At 42.5% G+C, this 22,935-nt stretch overlaps 1 pseudogene; it reads left to right on the forward strand.

Moving 5' to 3' along the window:
* Positions 1-10,059: 10,059 nt before the first annotated feature.
* On the forward strand, positions 10,060-10,177 carry LOC124623291 (annotated as a pseudogene).
* Positions 10,178-22,935: the final 12,758 nt, after the last annotated feature.

Genomic DNA, 22,935 nt, shown 5'->3' on the forward strand with positions numbered 1-22,935 from the left:
TCTTCAGTAACGGGACCCAGTATGTCATTCTCGTCAGCGAGCGTTCATCAGAGACAAGGGTATCGTCAGGAATGCCTCAGGAAAGAGTAATAGGACCGCTCTTATTCTCTGGGTATGTAAATGATCTGTCGGACAGGGTGAGCAGCAATTTACGACTGGTTGCTGAGGATACTGTGGTGCACGGGAGTGTGTCGTCGTTGAGTGACAGTAGGAGGATACTAGATGACTTAGACAAAGTCGTTGAATGACAGTAGGAGGATACAAGATGACTTGGACAAAGTCGTTGAATGACAGTAGGGGGATACACGATGACTTGAACAAAGTCGTTGAGTGACAGTAGGAGGATACAAGATGACTTGGACAAAGTCGTTGAGTGACAGTAGGAGGATACAAGATGCCTTGGACAGAGTCATTGAGTGACAGTAGGAGGATACAAGGTGACTTGGGCAAAGTCGTTGACTGATAGTAGGAGGATACAAGGTGGCTTGGACAAATTGATGTGATAAGTGGCAACTAACTCTAAGCGTATAAAAATTAGGTTAATGCAGGTGAGTGGAAAAAACAAACCAGTAATGATCGAATACAGCATTCATAGTGTGCTGGCTGATACAGTTACGTCGGTTAAATATTAGGTGTAAAGCTGCGAAGCGATATGAAATGGAACGAGGATCGTAGTGGGGAAGGCGAATGGTCAATTTATGTTTATTGGGAGTGTATTAGAAAGGTGTGTTTTATCTGTAAAGGAGACCTCATATATGACGAATGCTTGACCCATTCTTGAGTCCTGCTCCAGTGTTGGGGATCGACAGAAGGTCAGATTACAGGTAGATATCGAAGCAATTCAGAGACGGGCTCCAAGAATTGTTAGCGGTACGTTCGCACAGGAAGCAAATATAATATTATTCTCGGTTCTGCAGCCCGATTATAAGGTCATCTTGACACAGTATTACCGCGGTCTATCTGGCTATCATCTTCAGTTGAGTATTCTGTTGCACGAACTCGCCTGAAATGAATGCAGACTGCGAGCTCTATACAGCGCGGAAGGCCAATAGCGCATGTCCACGGGACATTTAGCTCGGATCTTTTACTTGAGGACTCAGCGTACCGAAGATTGCAGAACGACTCAGCTGAGCGTATAAAACAGAAGACGCTTTCACTTCTGAAGAAGCTTTAATTGCTTGATTAGATGCTTAAAAAACTTTGTCCTGGTGGTGCCGTTCCGGCGAGATTATACAATCTACCCAAGATACGTAAGTAAGGGGCTCCGCTTCGGCTGACTGCGAGCCATTTTTGTGCTGCACTTACAACTTGGCGAAGTGTTTAGAGTCTGTTGTTGGCCCTCACGTCGGAAAAGGCGAACATCATATTTCCCATTCTTTGGTTTTTATACAGCGGTTGAAGTCTTTGTGTCTTGGTCTCTCTGATTTGCTTGTCAGCTTTGATGTATTGTCGCCTTTTACCAGGGCTGCACTTCAAGAATCCTTGCAGTTAGTAGGTGAAAAACTGGACGAGGAAACAGCTAAATTTTTCTCCACGTGCTGACGTCGACGTTAGTTTTATTCTACGACAAATTTTCGAACAAACTAATGGAATGGCTAATGAGAGCCCATTGACCCCAATAGTCCCAATTTATTTACAGAAGATTCTGAAGACACTGCACTGCGGATGGCGTTTTTAAAACCTACTTGTTTTTGGAGGTACGTCACCGATACGTTCGACATGGGAGAGACGCTCTTAATAGTTTTTCAGATAATTTTAATTGCCTTCATGCTAGCATCAAGTTCACGGTGGGGGTCGAAAATGATGGAAAGCTTCTGTTTCTATATGTCTTGGTTTACAGAAAGAATGACAGGACACTGGGACACAGTGTTTATCGATAGCCCACATACACGGGCCGCTACCCCCACATGCACGGACTGCTACCCGCATAAATCGAGCTGCCACCATAGTTCGAATGCAGTGGAGTCCTACGGACCTTGGCATGAAGAGCTTATGCCTTTTGAGAAGCGGAAAGATTAGCGCAAAAGCTGGACCATTATAAACTTGTGTTGAAGCGGAATGACCATGTGGACAAAGAGATCCGTGGCGCTTTTCAGTTTGGACGTTCGCAGGAAAAAAATGGTTCAAATGGCTCTGAGCACTATGGGACTCAACATCTTAGGTCATAAGTCCCCTAGAACTTAGAACTACTTAAACCTAACTAACCTAAGGACATCACACACACCCATGCCAGAGGCAGGATTCGAACCTGCGACCGTAGCAGTCCCGCGGTTCCGGACTGCAGCGCCAGAACCGCACGGCCACCGCGGCCGGCGTTCGCAGCAACTCTGAGAAGATACACAGGGGGTAATGTTGCGTTAGTCGTAGCTTAGTCTTACTCCCGTAATATCTTATCCCACGTTTATGAAATGCGACATCAAATGCTGTCATACTGAACTAAATAGTCGTACGAGTAAGCAAAAACAAATGAACAAATCGCTGGCTGTAGTGACAGGATTGCTTTTATTGCATTCTTTCGCTCTTTTGTAAGTGATTTCAGAGACGAATATGATAGTAAAGTAATTATTTTGTACCATGTCTATTTTCGTGGTACTTCGCCACTCATCTAAGCACAATAAAAAAGTAGAAAACTTTGAGGCTGTGCCTGTAATTCCGTTTGTAATGAGAGAGGTGTCATTGCCTAATTCGTATTTGTAGAGAATTCGTTAATCGTCCTGGTACTACGTAGGCGTTAATGAAAATCACATAGGGAGAAGCGATCGTCATGATAAAATAAGGGAAAGACAGAGGTGTTTGTTTTTTCCTTGCGTTGTTCGTGATTGGAATAATAGAAAATTATTGTGAAGGTGGTTTGATTAACCCTCTGCCAGGCACTTAAGGCGTGATTTGCAACATATCCATGTAGATGTAGATATTTGGAAGCCGCTGTTGTGTAGTCTACATCAACATCTACATCCACATTATTGCTCTGAAACTCACAATTAAATGCCTGTGGGAGGGTTCATCGAATGATCTTAAAGGTATTTCTTTACCATTCCACTCTCGAACAGCGCGGTGGAAAAACAAATACTGAAATTTTCCCGTGCGAGCTCCGAATTTTTCTTATTTTATTTTGATGATCATTTCTTCTTATGTAGGTGGGCGCCAACAAAATACTTTCACATTGTGAGGAGAATGCTGGTGATTGAAATTTAATGAGAAAATCCAGGCGCAACGAAAAATGCCTTTAACGATTGCCACCACAATTTTCATATCATGACCAAGGCACTCTCTCGCCTATTTCGCAATAGTCCAAAAGGACAGCGATGTGTCAATTTTTTAGTCGGTTTGAAATATTTAATTTATAGACATCAACGTCTGTAGCCAAACTAACCAGCAGCGAAATTATTCACATGTAAAGCACGTATTCTTGATAACTATTTTCAGTGTGAAAGCTTTTGGTAGACATACTATTTAACATTTTCACATCCCCCAAGAATTCGGAATTGGACGTTTCATTTGGATCAATGATACGCTGAACACTTTTAATTACAATTTTAAGTTTATATTCTCTCAAAATAGAGTGACTTTGTGTGAGTTGTTTACGTTTTACAATTATAAGTGGCTGTTTGAAAAGCAAGAGGAACACTGCAGCGATTTCATCTACATGTCATTGTACTGCAGCGTGGATTGACTGCATGGTTACGAGATGGTAATCGACGGGATCGCAACAGGGAATGGGCATTTATTCTGCCGATGAATAGCTATCACATACCCATCGAAGCACTCTGCCCAATCACGTAACGCAGCTATTCTCTGGAAAAGCTCTCAGTGGTCTGGTATAACAGCAATTACATGCCAAAGCGTTCGTTGTTCAACAACGGCCATCAAGCTAACTAATAACACCCTTATCAGAATCATTACACTAGGATGCAGTTTTACGAGACGTAAAATAATTATTCAGCATTTTACAGTCCAGTAAGACATTTTTAAGCGTGCCACGGCTTATTTAACGTAAACTGAAATATTTATTTACAATGTTAAGTAGAAAGTATCAAATTAAGATTAACAAGAAGTTGAGACACTTATATACAGCTAGAAGGCACGCATCATACGCAATTACACAGATTGTTAAAAAATCTGAGCTCAGATATTAGTGCAAAAACGAAGAAAAGATATTCAGTAGGTATGGAAAGCATAATGCTCGTACTAAAATCGTAAGAGCAGGTGTTGGGGACACACATGAATTACTTTGTCGATTCTACGTGCAGAGAATGGCAAAAGTTTCTCATTAAATTGACCCTGAAAATCGATAGATTATGCTTGCCCGTTGGCCACAACGAGTGTCGGATATTCAGCTAAGTCGTTAGACTCCACTGGAAATTAAATAATGACGGTAAAGCTGCTAGTAGACTACAAGACATTCGACGTTCATACTTCGTCCACTGATGCGGGCATCGAAAGTTTTGTTTACTATGGAAAGCGAAATGACATCCAAATGAAAATATAACAGAAAATTCAAGTTTTCGGACTACATCATCTTTCAGGAAAATGGCTTCTGAACAGAAAGACACGGGCCAATATGGAAGCTTTGTGCTGTGGAAGATATTCATGGCATCTTTAGTTGTTGTTGAAGGAACCTTAAAAATTCACGAGGTAATTCTCTTACTAATTACTGGTGCAGTCTCTCAAGCCAAGTTGATAATAAAATTTTGAGGAGCTGAGAGTACAAGAGGTACAAGTACTTGTTGAAGCGAAATGAGTAAGTCACTGTCAAAATTAAATTGCCATTTATAAATTATGGTACTATCGAAAAATCAGATATTTTTTCCTAATGGTCACTTAGTCGGGGTATAGCTGCAGGTATCATTCAAGATTGTAGTGCTTCTACATTACTTTTTATAATATATTACAATTCTTATAACGCTTATATCTTAAATCATGTCAGAGTAAAACGCGTACAGGAAAAGCATTTTTGTTCTGTGATTCATTCTGAAATCTTTTGTTACAACACAATATATGTTCGTTATAAAAAAAGAATAAGTGCATAATTAAAGCAAAATTAATATAACAAGCTGAAAAACAACAGGTAAAAAGCAAATAAAATAAAAGCACCAAAACGAAAATATATTCGTGTTTCTCCAACACTTATGAGAGATTATTCTTTGTCACTTTCTACAATCTTCTCACAATCAGTGCCTTAATACAGAATCAGCGTCATTTCCGTCTGCGGTATCTCTTGAGAAATATCCTTCCTAGGGCAATACTCGTGATGCTGTACCATTCTGCTGTGAATTTTTCAGCCTTTTTGGTGCCGATCTTTGACCACGTCCTCTTCTTTCTCCACTCCCTGTTCTTACACGCCTGGTAACTGCTGTCTGGGAGTGGTATATATTGTTATAGAACTCACGATAAAATGCGAAGGATGTAATTCTTTATTTCCTGAAGATTTTTCCACTTCTGAAATTTTGTTCCAGACTCGTCTTCACGCAAAGGATGCAAAACAGGTATTTCTGGGGAACCAATATAGTACCTCCTGAAATCATCTTTTTTAAATTCAAGATACTGGTTTAGTGAATGCTTGAACTGAATTGTTAGAGGTTTTTCTTTATTGATTCTGATTCTAGTAATACTCCTGCACTGTATTTTGTTTCCCTGAATATCTTTAGCAAATTTGTACTTTGGTATGGCATCCATGGGTTTAACTGAAAGACGTTTTCCTTGATTTCCATTATGTAAACTGTAGGTTGATCTTTTTCAGTGTTTCTACCTTGTTCTGGGGACGAAATACGTATTTCAAGTGTTTCTGTGCATTATCACATTCCATGTATGTATGGGTAGATTCAAGGAACTTATGATCTGTTGAGTCAATATGCTGATTTTGCCTCAATATATACATCGACATACACGTCACTCTGTTGGACTACTTTTAATAATTCATACCGGAAGCTTAATGAAAGCAGCTATTCTCATTTCGTCCGCAATTTCACTTGTACCAGTTGTATTCCAAATGTAGTCCACGCATCCCTTAGACCCTAAACTTTATTATCACAGGGTGCAGATGCAGAAAATTACTTATAATTCTTTTACTCTCAAGAGATTCAAACTTTAGTTTGACAAATGTGCACTTAGATCATTTTGTTGTAAAATGTGGCTTTTACCATTTGTATCCCTAGGGATGTAGTTGAAGTGGAAAGCAACCAAACCACTGTGTATGGCTCTGTGCTATCTGGGGAGGGATGGTTGCATCCGCCACTTCAGTTCAGTTAGTAAACTAACTACACCAAACTTCCAATAAAAGGACAAATAAATAATAGTGAAGTATTGAGCTACAACAAATTACTATGGCTGATACAAACTGTACGTAAGGAAACTGATAGTTACTGATTTTCTCAAGTGTCTTAAACACTGTTGGCTGGTTCTTAATTTGAGGCAGAATGGATATTAACAACGGATCATGTGTTTTAAAAACAAATGTTAAAGTTCGTAGATTAACCCCTGAGACTCCATACAACGTAAATAAACACAGAAACTACCTACGTTCTGAGCACTGATGCTCCAAGTAAATCAATGTTTTTGAAACCACTGCTCGCTTTACATGGAAATACCCATATGCTACAACTATAGCCAACACAGATAATGTCCTAGTTAAGCACCAGCTGCAAATAAATTCAAGTCCCGACTGTTCGTCAAGCCACAAATAAAGTCCTGACAGTGGTTAACTTATGAAAACCTTTACGCTCGACCAGCATCCACAATTAGGGATGCTTTCAAGAATTCAGTAAAGTCTATAAAATCACCAAATAAAATTATAATTAAGCTGCGACGCAAGCGAATAATAAGTTCCTTCTGAAACGAGCTGCCTCTCCACCATGCGGAATAATGAACTTCATGCTTCAGGTGTAGCTGAAAACTAAGTCCCCTCTCGAGCGTCAACCCGGCCCTTAGATACCTACGGGCTGGACTTCCTGCGATTACCCGTCATTAAGCTCAAATATGCCCCAGTATAAAATTATAGTTTTTATATCTGTAATGTGAGCCAAAATATAATTCCCAGGAAAATCTTTGCTTTCGTGCTGACTGATTCAAAACCAAACACTGCATTGAAACAAGCGTTCAGTTCATAGCTCTGTGGATGTGGGAAAAAACCGCAAATTGGCATTCCTAAGAAGAAGAACAACACCAAAAATGCAACAGGAGAGTAATATGTAAGAAATTGTCCACGCAACCTGCCACTGATGATGCCTTGCAAAAAATAAAGGCGAAACGCGTATGGCACTAAAATTGTGTTTATTCAGTTGCTGTCAGACGGTCCATAAGTAAAAAATATCAATATACCGTAATATTACACGCAACTAAGGAAGACAGGACCACAAAAGTTATTGGTGCTTTGCTGCCTTAAAATGAGCCTAGAGTTTCTTCAGGGATATTTTGTTTCTAACAACTATGAATGAGGTGACGACAATGAATCTGTGACGACAAATTGCACGGAAGCACTTTACGGTGAGCATGCAACCGCGAATAGAAGGCAACACAGATGATTAAATTGTTTATCCTGGCAATTTGTACCATACATTCTTTCACTTCAAGATCTCATTTCTTCTATGTATGGTGATCACATTCAAATAACTATTCATGAGAACTTTCGGGTTTGTGAAAGGACTACATCGATCCCTTGAAACGCTCCAGCTGCAAAGAATTAACCTCGGTACACATAATCTTGTTCAGCGAGAAAATGGAGAGTATATCTCTGTTAACAGAGTTACGGAGTAAACTGACTCTATCAATTATCCAGTGTAATTTTTAAATCTCAGGGCACAAAATTAATTTGTAGAACGGCGGCCTGATCGTTCTGTTGCGAAATTTGAGCCTACCGAAATTATATAATGGTACGAGGCTTTATTTTCTCCAGCGTAACATTATAGAAGCAGGAACTTTGACGCGAATTTTTGTACCTCGAATCTCAGTTATTCCTAACAACTTAACATTTCACATTAAACGTGCTGGTAAGGTTACGTTATGCCATGACAATAAACGAAGCATAAGGCGAGATACTACACGTTGGGGCGTTGCTTTTTGCGTGTTTAGCTCCACGTGTTCCTTTCAGTGAACAAACAAGCGCTTTGTTCATGTCCCCAGTCATACTGCTTCAAACGTTGTATTCAAAGGAGCTTTATAAGCCAACAATAAATTCCACGAGCACAGCTATAAATAAATACTCAGGCAAAGTTGGGTTTTAGAGTTAGTATTTGATTAAATTTAGAGATGATTTGGTATATACAGGTTGCGACAATTAGCGCTCACTCCAACCTTTTATGACATCAACAATGGCTTTAACATGGCTGCATGTCGAATCGATATGAGCTTGGACGACTGACTCAGGTACGATATACCATGCTCCTTCGACTCTGTGCCAGATCCTTCGTAGAGTGTGAAGTGGAATTCTGTTGGCATCCCACGACGAGACGTTTTCAGTCAGTGAGAGGTCTTCAAACGCGCTGTTTGGGAGGCGAGTCGAACTCGTTCCGTGTCGAGTTAGGTCAGTGACATGCGGTCATCCAGTGTTTTGTTGAAAGATAACGTTACGAATATCTTGAATACAGCGCACAGCTACCGACTTCAACACGTCCTGACATGACGAAGTCGGTGGCTTTGCTATTTCTTCGAGTTCTCTGTGATGTTACTTTCCAAAATTATAATGCATGACTCTATGTCGCCCGTTCTTTTCTGTGCAAGTTTCTGCCTTTGCAAACCAGAGACAACAGTTTTGTGTATTCAGTTGCAGCATGTACTATGAGGTCAGGCGCTGCGTCCGTATAAAGATAACGAATGTAACCTGCCAACGTTAGATCTACTCGCAAACTCCGCAAACGGTCCATTGCGATGCTGTCCCGGGATTTGTCTGAAAGACACCGTGGTACCAGTCCTGTGCCAGTGTTGTCACAGGGTGGACCACTGTCAGCATGATTTTCTCTGCTGTTGCAACAAGTGAAAACACAACAACTATCACTGTGCTGAATATAAGTGGACCTTCTGACGCTGTCGCACTGTCTGTGTAGGAGTATTCCTACAAAGAAGCCCATTTAGTGACTGAATGTACGTGACATGGTTGTATAACGTGGATGGTTGAGCACACAATATGTCTATCCTCTTGTGGCGCTAGCCGAGTAACGCTATGCAGCTCCTGCATGGCTCTGAACATGGACTTCCTGATCCCTTCGATTTTGTATTCGCATGATAGTCGTAGATCGCAACCAGCTGGAGCAGAAAAATATGGAACGATAGACTGCAGTCTTGAAAGGCCAAAATTCACAATTTGAGTTGGAACTCTTGTCCGAAAACGTACCGTCTCCATGATACAACAATTTTAAAACACGCTGGTAACGTGACCCCTTTTACAAGTAATTAGTTCGGCGTGAACCTGTACGTTACTTGTTTTACAATTGCACTCATATGTGTACTCGCTGACAGGTTCTTCTCAACGTGATGCAGTGCGTCCTCCTCCAATTCGGGTGTGCGACGTCTCCTTGGAGCACCACCTGTTGCGCTTACTGACGGTTAAGATACCCTTTCTTGAAGCCATTGCGTAATTGTGGCGAAAAGGTTATGCAATGGAGCCGGATGGTGTGGAGAACGAGCTTGATAAAGGCGACGAAAGCTATCCCATTACCACGGGCTTCGCCATTCAAAAGGACAATGTCAGTGTATTAAAAAAAAAAATGGTTCAAATTGCTCTGAGCACTATGGGACTTAACATCTGTGGTCATCAGTCCCCTAGAACTTAGAACTACTTAAACCTAACTAACCTAAGGAAATCACACACATCCATGCCCGAGGCAGGATTTGAAGCTGCGACCGTAGCAGTCGCGCGGTTCCGGACTGAGCGCCTAGAGCCGCTAGACCACCGCGGCCGGCTCAGTGTATTCTTCTCACGTGTAGTCATCCATGTTGCTGTAACATTCACGGACCCGTGAAGGAGCCTTGAACCAGGTCTGAGAGGTAGGACAGACATCAAATGACATCAGTCGATCCGACGTAACCATCCCCTACCATGATTACCATGTTGTTTACCTACATAATGCCAACGGCCTTGCCGCAGTGGTGACACCGATTCCCGTCAGATCACCGAAGTTAAGCGCTGTCGGGCTGGGCTAGCACTTGGGTGGGTGTCCATCTGGTCTGCCGAGCGCCGTTGGCAAGCGGGATGCGCTCAGCCCTTGCGAAGCAAACTGAGGAGCTACTTGATTGAGAAGTAGTGGCTCCAGTCTCGTATAAACTGACATGCGGCCGGGAGAGCTGTGTGCTGACCACATGTCCCTCCCACATGTCCCTCCATATTCGCATCCAGTGACGCCTGTGGCCTGTTCGGACGAAGTTACATAGCAAACACGATTTTAAATGGATGTAGCACGAAAAGAGTCCCCTCTGCAAGTCATATAAATTTCCAAAGGGAATTTCCAAACACCCTGAGTATGACAAAGTAGTTAAACTGAAGATCAGTATAGAGCTCCTGAGTTATTGCTCACAAGATTAAATTTATGACTATAATTGAATTATGACTTATATGAGGAACCATTTACACTTATGATAGGCAAATAATAATGAGATTAAAATCTGCAAAACTATAAAACCCTTTCATGAAGTTTTAAAGAAATTGCTTGATCTGCTTTCAGAATCGAGTAAATTTTGGCTTACATTCCTTCAAGGATGTAAATATGAAGTTATTTTATGGCCTTTATTTCAAATGTGCAATAGCTTGGGGTCGTAATTCATGTTTCCAAAGCTGCGATCTGCATCTCTGATTTGCTTGGCTATTGCAGTTCTTTATGGTGTATCTCATGTGACTGTTAACCGTTTGTCCTACAAATTATACAGAGTATTCAATGTAAGTAATTTTGTAAATATCAACCGTGCGAGGTGGCGCAGTGGTTAGAACACTTGACTCGCATTAGGGAGGACGACGGTTCAATCCATCGTCCGGCTATCCTGATTTAGGTTTTCAGTGATTTCCTTAATCGCTCCAGGCAAGTGGTGGGATGGTTCCCTTGAAAGGGCATTGCTGACTTCCTTCCCCATTCTTCCCTAATCCGGTGAGACCGATAACCTCGCTGTTTGGTATTTTCCCCCAAACAACCCCCTCCCCCCCTCCAACTGTGGATACCAAAGTTGTTTAATTTATAGAAATGCGTTTCAATATTATGGCACAGACTATGACACATATTTTACATTATTTAAAGACGTTGACAATTTTTTGCAAAATTTTAGCTTAATACGAGATGCATGCAGTGGGTGCGTTATGTTTCTTTTTAATTTATTCATTATTTGTTTTGTTTCTTATTTTATCAGCCTAATCGTGAATAAATGTGGGCACGTAACTATTATCTGCAGTTGTCGGTTGAATCCTCTTCAATCAGAGAGAATTTAAACGCCCACTTGCTCTTTTAATTGTATGTTTCTATTTTGTGTATGCTTAGGTGGAACGAGGTAGGATGTATACACTCCTGGAAATTGAAATAAGAACACCGTGAATTCATTGTCCCAGGAAGGGGAAACTTTATTGACACTTTCCTGGGGTCAGATACATCACATGATCACACTGACAGAACCACAGGCACATAGACACAGGCAACAGAGCATGCACAATGTCGGCACTAGTACAGTGTATATCCACCTTTCGCAGCAATGCAGGCTGCTATTCTCCCATGGAGACGATCGTAGAGATGCTGGATGTAGTCCTGTGGAACGGCTTGCCGTGCCATTTCCACCTGGCGCCTCAGTTGGACCAGCGTTCGTGCTGGACGTGCAGACCGCGTGAGACGACGCTTCATCCAGTCCCAAACATGTTCAATGGGGGACAGATCCGGAGATCTTGCTGGCCAAGGTAGTTGACTTACACCTTCTAGAGCACGTTGGGTGGCACGGGATACATGCGGACGTGCATTGTCCTGTTGGAACAGCAAGTTCCCTTGCCGGTCTAGGAATGGTAGAACGATGGGTTCGATGACGGTTTGGATGTACCGTGCACTATTCAGTGTCCCCTCGACGATCACCAGTGGTGTACGGCCAGTGTAGGAGATCGCTCCCCACACCATGATGCCGGGTGTTGGCCCTGTGTGCCTCGGTCGTATGCAGTCCTGATTGTGGCGCACACCTGCACGGCGCCAAACACGCATACGACCATCATTGGCACCAAGGCAGAAGCGACTCTCATCGCTGAAGACGACACGTCTCCATTCGTCTCTCCATTCACGCCTGTCGCGACACCACTGGAGGCGGGCTGCACGATGTTGGGGCGTGAGCGGAAGACGGCCTAACGGTGTGCGGGACCGTAGCCCAGCTTCATGGAGACGGTTGCGAATGGTCCTCGCCGATACCCCAGGAGCAACAGTGTCCCTAATTTGCTGGGAAGTGGCGGTGCGGTCCCCTACGGCACTGCGTAGGATCCTACGGTCTTGGCGTGCATCCGTGCGTCGCTGCGGTTCGGTCCCAGGTCGACGGGCACGTGCACCTTCCGCCGACCACTGGCGACAACATCGATGTACTGTGGAGACCTCACGCCCCGCGTGTTGAGCAATTCGGCGGTACGTCCACCCGGCCTCCCGCATGCCCACTATACGCCCTCGCTCAAAGTCCGTCAACTGCACATACGGTTCACGTCCACGCTGTCGCGGCATGCTACCAGTGTTAAAGACTGCGATGGAGCTCCGTATGCCACGGCAAACTGGCTGACACTGACGGCGGCGGTGCACAAATGCTGCGCAGCTAGCGCCATTCGACGGCCAACACCGCGTTTCCTGGTGTGTCCGCTGTGCCGTGCGTGTGATCATTGCTTGTACAGCCCTCTCGCAGTGTCCGGAGCAAGTATGGTGGGTCTGACACACCGGTGTCAATGTGTTCTTTTTTCCATTTCCAGGAGTGTATTTATGTCATTGGCAATGGGTGTCCTGAAATTTTAAAGACATGTTCATAATAATTTCTGCATACACTCAGATCGAAGAGATTTGCGGTTTTTTGTTTCATGCTCATATGTGACATTAATGTTCTTGTAGAATTCGTTGAAAGTTCATCCCCATGACTGATGAGGAGTAAAAGTAATAATAGTGGAAGTAATTGGTACTGGTTACTGCGCCAAAGTATAATTCTTTATGTCGATCTTTTTATACTAACATGAAAAAGTATCGTAGCATATTCAAGGTTACTACTACGATGAGATCTAGGAACTTCTCAAGTCTATTTTACTTGATATTGCCCAACAGATTGAAGGGATATCATGATGGACATGTTCGAGTCGTTTGCGCAGCACATACGGGAGTAGTAGCGGGGAAGTTCAATAAAAACAAGGAAAGCACCTGCCTTTGGAGGAAATCTTTGAAGGCTCCCTTTCTGTGTTAATTCTTTACACAATTGGTAATTATTGTTGTTCTTGTGGTTTTCAGTCCAGATACTAGTTCGATGCAGCTCTCCATGCTACTCTGTCCTGTGCAAGGTTCTTCATCATTTAACCATACAGCAAAGCTGCATGCCCTCGGGAAAAATTACGACTGTAGTTTCCATTGACTTTCAGCCTTTCGCAGTACCAGCACAGCTAGGCCGTTTTGGTTAGTGTTACAAGGCCAGATCAGTCAATCATCCAGACTGTTGTCCGTACAACTACTGAAAACTGTGCTGCCCCTTTTCAGGAACCACACTTTGTCTGGCCTCTCAACAGATACCCCTCCGTTGTGGTTGCACCTTCGATACGGCTGTCTGTATCGCTGAGGCACGCAAGCCTCCCCACCAGCGGCAAAGTCCATGGTTCATGGGGGGGAATTGGTAATTATAAGTAGATAATACTGTATTTATTGGTTAAAGTAAAGGTGTCAAATGCTCATTTTTTGCAATAATCTGAAATAATCTCATCCAAGCAAGGACCTACATTTTTTTAAGAACAATGTGAAGCACTACCTGTCTGATACGTGCTATTCCTGGTAGGCTCAAACAAGTTTGCTAGAACTATACATAGTTTTTGCAAGGAATTACCTGCATACCAGACAGTAACTTGTAGTTCAGATTAAAACAGAAAATGACCTGTCTGCGACGGTAGAAATATGCTCTAGGGGAGGCAGAATTCATGAGCTGCGATAACATTACCGGGTTTTTGCGCGGTGTGGGCAGCTGCATAAATTTCTGATGGGAGTTTGGTGCGCGGCCGGAGGCTGGCCAGGAGAGGTCGCCGGCCGCCATGACAGTCCCGTGGGGCGGAGGCCAGGGCGTTATCGCGGGCCCGGGGCGCGCCGCGTGAATAATGAAATGGAACGGCTAATAGCGGCCGCCTGCGCCCAGCTAAGCTCTCGCTGTTGTGCGCTATGGCCTACATATCAGGCGGCGAGGCGCGGCGCGGCGCGGAGCGGCGTGGCGTCGACATGTATGTTTCAACAGGCGGGCGCGGAAGGGAACATTTTAGGGCGAAAAGGGGGCCACCATTCACAAGTCGTGCGTCAAAGGGCAGCACTGTGCCCTGTGTAATCCGGAACTGAGACGACCCGTGAATATGTCGCGATTACGCAATTGAAGGCCTCGGGGAAAGAAGGGGATAACTCCACTTTTTTCACAAGCTGCTTTTTTAGTGCTGCATAAAGAAAAAACATTGCACTTTTTTGAGTAAAACGAGATATACCATATAAAAGTCTCTATAAGCTACAGGATAGCATCCCTTATTTCACTTCGTTGAAATTGCTGAGCGTTGTTAGTTGCGACAGCCAGGAGAGATACTACGTTCATGCTGCACATTTTCTTGTTCTTCTTCGACAAACCAGTACAGAAGTTGGCACAGAAGCAGCTACGTAAAAATATTTAAATATAAAAACCGACTTCACAGTTTTCCTTCGTGTGAGGCCGCGTGTGCAAGATTCGTGTGATAATTGAAATTCTAGATTGGCATATTTTACTCTTTGCATCGTTTCTGCATAAACTTCCTTTGATTGTAGCAATACCCATTCGTGTTTTGATAAATTGGGAAACTTCGTAGATTCACGTGCGCCGCAATAAATTCAATTGTACGCTGAACTTATTTGTGCTCTTTTAAAATTTTTGAGAACACTAGGCCTACCATCGTTAAAAACTATCGTTCTCTAATTTCATTTTATAGTTACATGAGACATGGGCTATTTTTTAAAATTTCTGTTCGCTTACAAAACTATTTGTGTACGTTACCAGTACGAATGTTTTGGATATCTTCGTAGCAAATCACCATTTGTGATTCGAAATTACTGCCAAAGAATAGATGACCTCGAATTTCATTGGATATCAACGCAAATAAATGTGTACTTTTGAAAATTTTTGGAAGTTATTATTTACATTTTTAGTAAATTAACTCTATTGTGGAATTTGCTAACAATTATAATTAACCTTAAGCGGTTTTATAAAACTAATAATTATTATTACATGTTTTTCTGTTGCCTGAATAGAAATCTCGTTTCGCGTATTTGCTTCAGTTCTTATAGAGAATTATTAATTGTTTAGCTCAGCAACTTAAAAGATAATCAGCAGGTTTAGTTTAAAGATTTTTCTTCACTGTCCTACAATACATTACATCAGCCAAAATCCATCCTCGCTATAACTACCATTCTCGAACACGAAATGAACTGGTTGACTTAAAGCAGATAAAAATCGCTCTGACTACTGTCAAACGATTGAGAGCTATGCGAATCGTTGTGTTGGAAGACCTCCCGAGAGTCGGGTACCTGTGGTTCTAGTAGCGAAGGTACCTCGAGTACTATCCTCTCCTTTGGATTCTGTTTACTCTACGGAAAGTGTGGGATCTGCCACTTCTCTTCCACTTGACTGCAAGTGACGTTTCGATGGTAGATCTAGGCGTCCCATACAGGGTGGACGAGGACCAGGAAGGAGACCACTCTCACTAACCAACAAGTTCGAGGTGCTCTCTTTCACTGAAATTGAAACTGAGCCAGTGTGACCCACTTCACCTGTTTTGGGGAAACTTGTTTCGTCCGCTGTCAAGAGGAGGCTAGCGCAAAATGATAGCGGTCTATTAATCGTCGGCAGCTCAAATGTGTGGCGAATGATGGTACCCCTTACAGAAATCGCACCAAAGGACAGGGAAGGACACAAGGCGCTCTCAGTGTATATGCCTGGGAGCGTCAGTCAACATATTGAAGAGGCTGTTCTGGCAGCCATTAAGAGAACAAGCTGCAAGCAACTGCAGATACTGACGCACTGTGTAATGAATGATACCTATCGTCTGATCTCCGAGGTCATACTTGAAGCATTACAGCAACTGGCACAAAAGTTTGAGACTAGCCTTGTGCAAGGAGGCCCCTTGATTCTGAGTCGAGTGGAAGAAAACCAGAAACTTCGAAGGTTTTATGACTTCCTAGACTTCCTAGATTTGCGCTACAAGGCTGAGAAGTGTACAGGCACTCTACACATCAGAGGAGGTAGATGACTGAGTGAATGTGGGATGCACACAAGGACTTTTTTTTTTTTAAAGTTGACAACTCTCCATCCAATTCAGATACACGTAGCTGTAGGAAACCCAGCAGTATCGGTGTGAGGTAGAAAGAAATGCCTCCAACAGACGACAGTATCAAAATCCTAATGGTTGACACCTGAAACATTCACAACAGAGTGCCAGAGTTCAAAGCACTCCTGAAAAGCAGTGAGGCTCACTGATGCTAGGTACAGAAAGCTAGTTAAATGCTGAAATTGATAGCACTGACTTTTTTGGGGAAAATTTAAGTGTCTATCGAAAGGATAGGTTAATTGGAAATGAAGGTGGTGTACTTGTCGCAGTAGACAAGAAACTGAAAATTGCAGATGAAGCTGTATGTGACATTGTTAGGGGAAGACTCAGGATCAAGGGTGGGCATAAAATTGTAATTATATCTTTCTACAGCCAACAAGACTCATATTCTTATATAATCGAAAAATTTAGAGAAAACCTTTGTTCATTTGTCCGTAAATTCCCCAATCATGCAAAGGGCGTTCAAAAAGTTTTGCACAGTCATCTCTAACTTTTTTATTTTTTGCAAGAGAAGAGCGAAATTTTTTGTGATCATACTTGAAACATTTAGCTATAAGCTGGTATACAAAAGTATTTTTTTAATTTACATATGAGCCATAATGGACCGTGAAGTATATGTCAGGTTGCAACAATGTTCCTCTTGAAGACCGGCGATGTCTCAACAACATCGGTTCACAGGAAGTTGCTCCCTGTTTATGAGGAGGACACAGTGGATCGCAGCAGTATTCAGGGGTGGTTGCAGAGGTTTAAAGAAGATGATATCTCTGTACTGGACAATCCGCGATGCGGTAGACCATCGACGGCAGTGAGTGATGTAAATAAGGAGAACATTTATCAATCATCCTCCCTACAGTCCGGACTTGACTCAGTCTTGTTTTTTACCTCTTTCGTCGTCTGAAGGCCCACCTGCTGTAGAACATTTGATAGTGAGAAAGACCTTATTTCCTGTGTCAGAAGATGGTGTAAAAGTCAATCTCCAGAATTTTACCAAAGTGCAAAATCAAATGGCTCTGAGCACTATGGGACATAACTTCTGAGGTCATGAGTCCCGTAGTACTTAGAATTACTTAAACCTAACTAACCTAAGGATATCACACACATTCATGCCCGAGGCCGGATTCGAACCTGCGACCGTAGCGATGAAACGATTCCAGACTAAAGCGTCTAGAACCACTCGGCCACTCCGGCCGGCCCCAAAGTGCATTTACATCATGGAAAGCACGTTGGTCCAGATACGTCACAGCTGATGGAGGCTACACTGAGCAGTCTCAGTGTATAGATTAATGTTCCAAGTATATTCACAAAAAATTTCGTTCTCCTCCAGCAAAAAATAAAAAAAAATGAGAGACGACTCTGCAATATTTTTTGAACGCCCTTTGTACAATAACCATAGGTGAAAACTCTAATCACCTAACAATCAGTCCGGAAAATTACAGTTTTGTTAATGGTAGGCGTGGTAATACTCCATGTGAAACAATAGCAAAGACTTTGTCTGAAAAATAACCTAGAACATTTTGTTCGAAACCCCACTTACTATGGACATATATTGGATCTAAAGGCAACAGACGGACCTGACCTATTTGGGGAGTCCACATCGAAACTAGTATCAGTGTCCATGAGGCGATTGTGGCAACGAAGATTGCCAAAGTAAAAAGAACAACTAGAATGAGCAGAAAGATATATATTCATTTCTTCACTAAAATAGATACAAATGTAATGGTATCATATCTCAATGACGAACTTGGCACTTTCAGCACAGGGCAGTAGCATGTGCAGAAACTATGGCTCAAGTTTAAAAAAATAGTTGTTCACGCAATGGATGGATACGTATGCAGGATAAAAGATCATAATGGATGGGAACCTCCATGGTATACGATCACTGTAAAGGAACTTCTAAAAAACAGAGATGACTGCACAGTATGTGTAAAACAAAGGGTAGGGCCAGAGAGATGCCGAATGAAACGCGTTTCAAATGGCTCTGAGCACTATGGGACATAACTTCTGAGGCCATGAGTCCCGTAGTACTTAGAACTACTTAAAACTAACAAACCTAAGGATATCACACACATCCATGCCCGAGGCAGGATTCGAACCTGCGCCCGTAGCAGCAGCGCGGTTCCGGACTGAAGTGTGTAGACCCGCTCGGCCACAGCGGCCGGCGAAACGCTTTTAGCTGCCAAGAGAGCAGTGCGTGAAGGCTTCAGTGACGATCGTGAAAGAATATTGTCACACGATATTTCACAAATTAGTCAATGGTGTTCAGAAACTGCCGAAATCGTAAGAACTATACCAAGTTCCAGGGTCCGATGAGATCCCTATCAGATTTTATAGTGCATTTGCGGCTAAGTTAGGGCCTCTTCTAACTATGATCTCTCATAGATCTCGGACAAGAAACGGTGTTCAGCAGTTGGGAAGAAATAGATAGTGATTCAGAAATGTGTGCAAAGCAGAAAAGTAATAAAAGGAAGGGAAATCCAAGAGTTTGTAGAAAAACATTGCAGACATATATTTGGTACAAACGAAAAGTAATACGGGGAAAAAAACCAGCTAAGGACTGTAAATTTAGAAGAACTGTCTCAGTAGTTTTCGTAAGGATCAGAAAATTTCATTTTTGAAATCTTGCAATGAACTGAAAAAAGGCAGCAAGTCTGGTAGAAGTAAACCGCAGATCTGCCGTCCAACATCCTTTACATCGATTTGTTGTAGACTCTTAAAGGATACAATGAGCTCAAACACAATGAGGTATGAAAACATCGACCATGTGATATCCAACTTACGCTTTTCTCACATGACATACTGAAAGCTTTGTATGAAGGCAGTCAGAAATATGACTTGATTTCAGAAAAGCATTTGACGCAGTACCACATCTACACTTACTATCGAAAGTACGATCATACGGGGTATCTAGTGAAATTTATGACTGGATTGAGGACTTTTTGATAGGAAGGACGCAGCATGTTATCTTGAATGGAGAGTCATCAAGAGATGTAAAAGTGACTTCGGGTGTGCCCCAGGGAAGTGTACTGAGACCCATGCTGTTCATGTTGTACTCGCGTTAATGACCTTGAGGACGATATTAATAGGAACCCCAACTGAAACGCCAGACTCTTGAAGATAGACGTGAACTATCTCGAGATAGTCTACTAACAAAGTTTCAGCGCTCCGTACGCTAATGAATCGAGAAGAAAACCTGATAACTGGTACAATGGGGCGTACCCTCTGTAGCGCATTTCACGGTTGTTTGCAGTCGAGATAGCTGTGTTTTGCACTGACCATAGTGTTATGAATTTCCGCAAGAAGGCAGCACATATCTGTTGACGTGATGAAATCACCTTTTTAGGTCATTTGACGGAAGGGTAGCGCAAAGTAGAGATGAATATACTGATCTCGAGGATTCTAGAAGTCGATTTGTTCCGTCAGAAATAGATAGTGATTCAGAAATGTGTGCGAAGCAGAAAAAGAAGAGAAATTCCAGCGTTTGAAGAAAAACATTGCTGAATTTAAGCGTGCTTGTGGAAGGCATATATTTGCTACAAACGAAATATACTACCGGGAAGAAAACCAGTTAAGAACTGTAATTGCAAGAAAAACTGCCTCAGTAGTCTTCGCAATGATCAGAAAATTTCATTTTTGAAATCTTGCAATGAACTGATAAAACGCAGCAGGATTCTTTCCTTAGTGGACTGATAAATGTGCTAACTCAAGCAAGAAGCAGAGCGAAATGTGGAGATAAGATTCCGCAGTGTTTCAGTTATAAGTACAAAGTAAGTAAACATTCGCATATTTTGTGCGATTCAATATTTCATAACAGATGTGCTCTTTACTCGTGTACGTAATATATATATATATATATATATATATATATATATATATATATATATACACAGGGTGTCCCAGCTATCTTGTCCACCCAAAATATCTCTGGAACAATAACAGCTATTGGAAAACGACTTTCACCTGTATCAATGTAGGGCTGGGGCCCATGAATGTACATATTTGGAAACATTCTAAAACGAAAGCATATGTGTTTTTTAACACAAACTTATATTTTTTTAAATGGACCTCCTATAATTTTTATTCAGCAATCCATAGCATGACAAAACACATACACAATGGCGTTGATTGCATCGCAATATTCACATTACATCCCGAGATATTAAGACGCGAAGTCGACGCTTGAAACACCCGACATGCGCTGCTAGCGCACGTCCTGAGGCTCAGGCGTGAACACCATGCTGCCCGTAATCGCGATTTGATTTACATGCGTAATCACACTTCCATACTTATCAAGAGGTCCGAAACGAATAATACGGTCTGCTGCCATCCTGCATTAACATCGTACATTCCAGCAGGTCTTTATCCCATACCTGTGACCGCAACGTTAGTCACAAAGTTAACTTCGCTTATCGTTAATCCGTTACTAAAAAGATAAGGTTCAACGTTAAAACTTTACTTTACTGTAGATCTAGCGCAAGTGACAGTTAATCATTCACTTGTGATAGTAAAATTCATGTTGATGGTTTTAGTGAAACGAGCAAGTGGACTAAAAGTTTTACCGTTGTTTAGGTAAAAATGTTTTGATTTGGGAAGTTCAGGTAGGACATAGAAGATGAATGTAAACATGTTAAACCAATTAGTTTTATTATCACATAATTATCAATGTTGTGCATTAAATGACAAATTGTTGCAAACAAATGTTTCTTAACATCACTGGGTAAAATGGCCCTTTGTAGAAACTTCCACTGTGATACCAGCACTACATACTAAACATAGCGTTCACATCTCATACTCAAAGTGATGCCCATTGGCTTGCATACATAGGGTCACTCTGCGGATGAAGGATGCCGTACTTCGTGCTACTGTTTCCTCTTTGATGGCTGTACAAGCATCAATAATGCGTTGCTTCATGTCCTCTGGTGTTGTTGGTTCATGTTGGTAAACAGCATCCTTCACTGCTCCCCAAAGAAAATAATCCAGCGGTGTAAGGTCCGGAGATCGGTTCAAATGGTTCAAATGGCTCTGAGCACTATGGGACTTAACAGCTGTGGTCATCAGTCCCCTATAACTTAGAACTACTTAAACCTAACTAACCTAAGGACATCACACACATCCATGCCCGAGGCAGGATTCGAACCTGCGACCGTAGCAACCGCGGTTCCGGACTGCGCGCCTAGAACCGCGAGACCACCGCGGCCGGCCCGGAGATCGGGCAGGCCACCTAACTGGGCCACCTCGTCCAATCTACCTACCAGGGAACTTACGGTTCAGAAGTCGTCGTGCTCGTAAGGCGTTATGTGCAGGGCATCCGTCATGCTGATACCACATGACCATTCTCCGGTTCAGAAGTACGGTGTCCACGAGAACAGGAAGATTGTGCCGTATAAATCTGGAGTATTGTCTGCCATTTTGGATGCCATTTATAAAGAAAGGTCCGATAATGGTATCTCCAATAATCCCACACCAAACATTAACTTTCCACGGACGTTGATGCTCTACCTGACGGAGCCATTTTGGATTGTCTGCGGACCAATAATGCATGTTCCTCATATTGACAATTCCTTTGTTGGAGAATGATGCCTCGTCGGTAAAGAGAACATCTGCAAAAAAATTTGGATTAGTCAGAAGTTTTTGCTGAGCCCACCGACAAAATGTTACCCTATTGTGCAAGTCATTTCCATGAAGATCCTAGTGTAAATGAACATGGTAAGGATGAAATTTATGACGTTTAAGAATAAGCTGTGCACTTGATTTCGACACACCAACTTCACGTTCAATTTGACGTGTGCTGATTTGAGGATTCACAGCTATGGTAGCGAGCACAGCAACTTCAGCACGTTCATCTGTGCGTGTTCTAGGACGATGTCGAGGTCTTGGATTTAAGCTTCCCGTTTCAGGTAGACGAGATGTGAGACGACCAAACATCCGGCGCGAAGGCGATGGCTCGTCAGGGAATCGTCTTCTGTACAGTCGTTCTGCCTGAACAGCATTTCGTCCACCTACAACAGGGTACAGTACAGGTATGTAGAGTAGAGTAGAAAACAGACATATTAACTTAATAATTATAATGTTCGCTGACAGTACTATCAACAAGCAAGCAATCTCATAACGTATTTCCCGTCAACGTACATTCTCCATAGATCAGCAGCATTTCTACCATATCTTCATGTGTGTTCATTATACTGTACAGTATAAGTTCCACAACACAACGTTTATTCACAATGTGTACTACCTCCGTGCCGTCACTAGATTACTCTGATGCACGACTACACTGACAAGCGGTGTACTGCACACCAAAGCAACAACAAATGGGATGCTCGGAGGGTAGTGTAGTACAGGAGTTTGCATGGGTCGTAAATCATAAACAAGGCGAAGTGGTAACTGTGGCAGTAGTGGGAACTACGTTGGACACTTGACTAGGTAGAGCCGGGCCCTGC

The sequence above is a fragment of the Schistocerca americana genome, chromosome 7 (genome assembly GCF_021461395.2).
Source record: "Schistocerca americana isolate TAMUIC-IGC-003095 chromosome 7, iqSchAmer2.1, whole genome shotgun sequence".
Classification (NCBI taxonomy): domain Eukaryota; kingdom Metazoa; phylum Arthropoda; class Insecta; order Orthoptera; family Acrididae; genus Schistocerca; species Schistocerca americana.